At 50.1% G+C, this 4756-nt stretch overlaps 1 protein-coding gene across 1 annotated transcript in view; it reads right to left on the reverse strand.

The window, feature by feature from the left end:
- HMGB3 (high mobility group box 3) overlaps nucleotides 1-164 on the reverse strand; it is a 4978-nt gene extending 4814 nt beyond the window's left edge. The window contains exon 1 of the mRNA XM_057375391.1: nucleotides 61-164. The gene's annotated coding sequence lies outside the window, so the exon portion shown is untranslated. The remainder of the gene's footprint in view (nucleotides 1-60) is intronic.
- Between the last annotated feature and the right edge of the window lie 4592 nt (nucleotides 165-4756).

Below are 4756 nucleotides of genomic sequence, written 5' to 3' on the forward strand. Positions count from 1 at the left end.
CAGGGCGGGGCGGGCAGGGGGCAGCCGCCCCCCGAAAAGTTGCGGCGGGGCTGCACGTACCTGTATTGTTCGCGGTAGTGTGGACAGGAGCGGAGCGCAGGGCACGACGCGGGGCTCGGCGCGGCTCAGCCTCGCGTTGGCTGCCTACGAGAGCGGCCTGATTGGCTGCGGGGCTCTGCCGTTTAAAACAACCTCCTCGCCCGCCGATTGGCGCCGCGCCTCATGAATATTAAGCGCGGGCGCGCGGCGGTTGGCGGGCGCGGGTGAGGTCATTCATTCAAAAAGAGCGCCCGCCGGGGGGACCGGGAGCGCGGGGGGCGCGGGAGCGGGGATGGAGGGAGCCCCCGCCACGTGCGGCAGAGGGGGACCCCCGCGGGACCCCCGGCACCGACCGGCGACTGGGGACCGCAGGAACGAGGGGCAGCCCCGGGACCCCCGGCTCCAAGCGGCGACTGGGGACGAGGGGCAGCCCCGGGACCTCCCGCTCCGAGCGGCGACTGGGGGCTGCAGGAACGAGGGGCAGTCCCGGAACCCCCGGCAGCCCCGGGACCCCCGGCTCCGAGCGGCGACTTGGGGGCTGCAGGGACGAGGGGCAGCCCCCAGACCTCCTGCTCCGAGCGGCGACTGGGAGGTTCTGCCCCGCCGCAGGGATGAGGAACAGCCCCGGGACCCCCCGGCCGACAACAGCCCCGTTATTGCTGCTTTCTGCCCTAAAGCCGTAAGGGGCGGTTCTAGTTGCGAGGCACTGTTTGTGGAGCCGGCTACTACTGTGCGTAGTGGAAGCGAGCCCAAAATAAACTTTGCTGACAGTCCTAACACACGACGGGTGGAGAAGGAACTACAGAGCGAGAAACTGCGTGTTTGTGTAGGGAGGAACAGCGTTTTACCCACTCGTTCATCAAAAAAAGAATCCACTTGAATTACGAGTTCTAACACACTTCTGCAATTTGTTTGGTATTAACTTTCTAGGGTTTGTTGTTATTAAAGTGGCTGGCTGCATACAAGGAAATCTGTAAGCGTGCCCTGCTGACTGAAACCTGCCCAGTGTGGCTCTAGTGCCACAGGCTCCTTCGGCTCTCTGGAAAGAGCTGTTTCCTATAGAGAGCTGCCAAATGGTTCAACTGGTATTCGTGGCTGACCACAATTGTTGGTTGGCTWGGAAAAAAGAGCTGTTATTTTTAAGGATGGAGCGGTACGACTCAGAAACCACCCCACACTGTTATGGGCTGTTGGTAACTGCCACCCTGTTATGATAGCCAGAAGAAACAGTTGCCCTCTTTAGGGAACAGATAGTGAAAAGAAGCCTCCACCCTGGGCTGAGCCGCTGTCAGGAGCAGGGTTTACCAGATAGTGCCCTGTGGATGGCTATAACAACATATGGCCACAGGTTGCCTTTGCCGGAAGAGATCAAAACAAAACGACTGATGAGCCACAGAAGAGTGCCAACCTCCTGCTGACAGATCYACTGGGAAGCATGCAGAATTTCACCCAGGATTTTAGCCAAAGTCCTGCCTGGATTTCTCCCTTAGGGTACATCTCAGGCAGTCTAGCAAGCACCCAAGTCCAATTGTTATCCATATGCTTAAAGAGACCTTACAGCCGTGTCCTTGGGCTGTTCAAAGCATAAATGATAAAATCAGTCTTACTAGCCTCTTGCCCTATTTCTACCTTCTAAAACCAAAAGTATAAAACMAGGGGTTCATTCATAAACATTAATGAGGTTACCTGAGGGACTGTATTCTGTAGCATCATCATAAAATAAGAGAAGCAATACTACTGCAGGATAATCTCTTTGTAGCTGACAAACATCCCTCTCACCTATTTTTAGGGATACTTTCAAGTATTCCAAACTAGTTGAATAATTAAGGCTTTTTTTTTTTCCTTGGCTGTTGAGTTGCACGATTTTTTCTTCTGGATCACTTTCTTCCTAGAACCACAATCTCACCCTCCAGAGCACACCAAGCACGGAGCATTACCAAGGGGATGGTCAGGCTGTTCCAGAGCTGGCTTARGAGAGGCACCTGGCATCAAACTGCAGTGCTGTAGACATCTCCAGAGCATCCCCCCAATTTCTCATCAGCCAARGGAAACATTCCCTGAGACGCTTGTTCTAGGAAGGCCAGGAAAGTTTTGACAGCTGGCCAAGGGGCAAAGGAGATATTTTGGTAGCTGAGAGACAGCTGGGTTGGAGGTTTTATCCTAGCACTCGCAGCATGCTTTTGAAAGCAGAGGAGGGCTGAGTAGCAAATGGGTGAACATAACCCCCAGAGGGAAAGCTTCTACTCACCCCTGGAACTGCCACTGCTGCAATTCTCCTGCAGTGCCCTCAGCCCCACACAGTGCACTTGGCCCTGTGTCTGGGCCCTTTCCTGCCACGCACCAAGGAAACAACCCAGAAAGTTGCCTGAGCAAATCTAACCCTTCACTGCAACCCCTTCCAGGCCATGCAGTCCCTCTTCCTCACACAGCTCACCTGTCCTCTCCTGGCTCCCCTTGGACACCAGGCAGCTCACTAACCTAGCAACAAGTAAACAAAGCCCAGACTGGGTTAGTTTTCTGCTGGATTAGTGGACTGAACCAGTGTACCAAGGAGTCAGGTGAGCACCAAAACCAAGGCAAAGAAAGGAGTGTGCAGGATATAGCCAACAGCAAGAACACAGTCCCAAACATGGGTTTGATAAATTTGAGGGAGTTTTGGAATGGGTTTTTTTTGTTTGTTTTTTTTAAACATTGCATATTACTGTATATTTAGCTATAGGAAGCATGAGAAGAAAACCRCAACTAAAAGAAACTTTAGGTTGCCTAGCTTTTGGCACAGCAGGCAGCAATGTTTGTGCTGATGCTAGAAGAGCTCAATACACAATTCTGTACCTTCCCTACAGAAAGCTCTGACCTGATCCCCATCATACAGGATTTATTTTGTAAGCACATGCTATGTTTTTAAGCAACTGTCACCCATACCCTGCATCCCATAGCAGGAACCCAGACCAGGCAATATCCTGAATATTCGGACAGAGGCATAAATGTTATTCAAGGTCCCATGRAAAGCAGAGAGCTCCCAGTACTTACAGTAGCTTGTTGCTGAGAAGATGGATGGCAAAGAACTGTCTCAGCTGGAGTCACCAAGCACCGAGGGCCTCTGGCACATGTGCATCACACTGGTGCTGTCCAGGAAACTGCAGAGATACAAACAGCTGAGCCCGTGCTGTCACCTGCCAAGATGGAACAGTATCTCCTGTTCCACTGGAGATGATGTAACAGAGAGGTGGCTCTGAAAAAATCTGGAGTCGCTGAGGACTCCTCCAGCATTCCAGTGGACTACATAAACACATTTTAAATTCACGAAAGTCATCCACAAATGAAATTGCCTTCYTCTTCTCCCTGTAATTGCCTGAAGTCTAGAGTTCACATATTCTTCAGCCAACAGTCATCTCATCTGAACATTAGTGACAGATTCTGACAGCTCTGTCCTGCTCCTGTTGTGCCAGAGGGCCAGTAAGTTAAGGCCCATTGTGTACTTAAGCTATAAAATAAAATAAAAGAAATAAAAGTGCTGAAAAGGACCAGAGCCATGACTGATCTTTGTGGAACTTTGATCACCACTGCTCAGGTCCACAGCTCATCCAGCCATTCTCACAATGTACCTCCACCATCTCATTCCCATCAGTGAGACCGTGAGTGCCTTGGAAGGGTCATGGAGGACAACAACCATATTAGAGATTAGTCCACAAGACCTTTAACAAGCTTCCCAGTATGAATCCAGATTGTCTGGATGTAGGAARTTAGCTTGACATTAACCTGTGCTCGAGATTTGCTACTGGCAYTCCTGAGCACCTGGGATGATTTCAKGCAAAGAGCTGATTTGCAGTGATGTGATGTCCTTACTGGGTTTGGCCAATATTGGCAGAGTGTTGTGCTTGTGGTGTTGGATTTCTTCATCAWGGGCAGCATCTCCTACCAGCATCTAGGAAGAGGGTGGTGTGAATCCATACATTGAAACTGTAAAATATCTCACTAAATTGGAAACACACCACTCACAGAAAAATTCCCTGGGCCATCCATACAGTGATATCCCCAAAATGAGCAATTGTGCTGAAAAGCTTCCTAAACATACACTGTAATTTCCAGGAGAAATAAAATTTACCTGGCTCCTATTTTGGAGGGGCAGCTCAGATACCCAATGCATTGTCAAAGCAGTTCCCTTACTGAGGGGCTTCTTGGACTCAGATTTGGCAGCATTACTGGGAATAGCCACACAAGCTCCTCTGGTCTGTAGCATCCACACTTGGACATGTGCTATCTCACCCCATCAGCCTTCATTTTTCAGTGCTAATACCTGAATTTCCACATTTTTWATCCATCAGCTGATGCAGCTATCAGAAAGCCAGAAAGTCTGCAGGGGCAAATAGCTGCAGTGAGGTATTGGATACCAATACAGAATCAGTCCATTTGCTCTTTGCCCACCTTTGGAATATGTTTGGAACCCATGACTGGGGTTAAATCAGAAGCACCCACACTGTTGTGCTCCTGACCATGGCACTGAGGAGCTTATTCAAGGCAAGGAGTACAGCAGACTTCAAGAAATCTCACAGAAAAGCTGYCTGAAGTCCTCCTGAAATAAGAAGTAATTTTCTGAGGCCTTCTAGGCCACAAAATGCCATGGGTCACCGAAAAAATAGAAGTCTCCCAAGAAGAAACACGCTTGCTGTTCACAGGGTGAAGAAGTTCAGGAAAACATTTGTGATAAATATTCAGC

The sequence above is a fragment of the Malurus melanocephalus genome, unplaced genomic scaffold, assembly GCF_030028575.1.
Source record: "Malurus melanocephalus ecotype Western Australia unplaced genomic scaffold, MMel_1.1 scaffold_247, whole genome shotgun sequence".
In the NCBI taxonomy this organism is placed as follows: Eukaryota; Metazoa; Chordata; class Aves; order Passeriformes; family Maluridae; genus Malurus; species Malurus melanocephalus.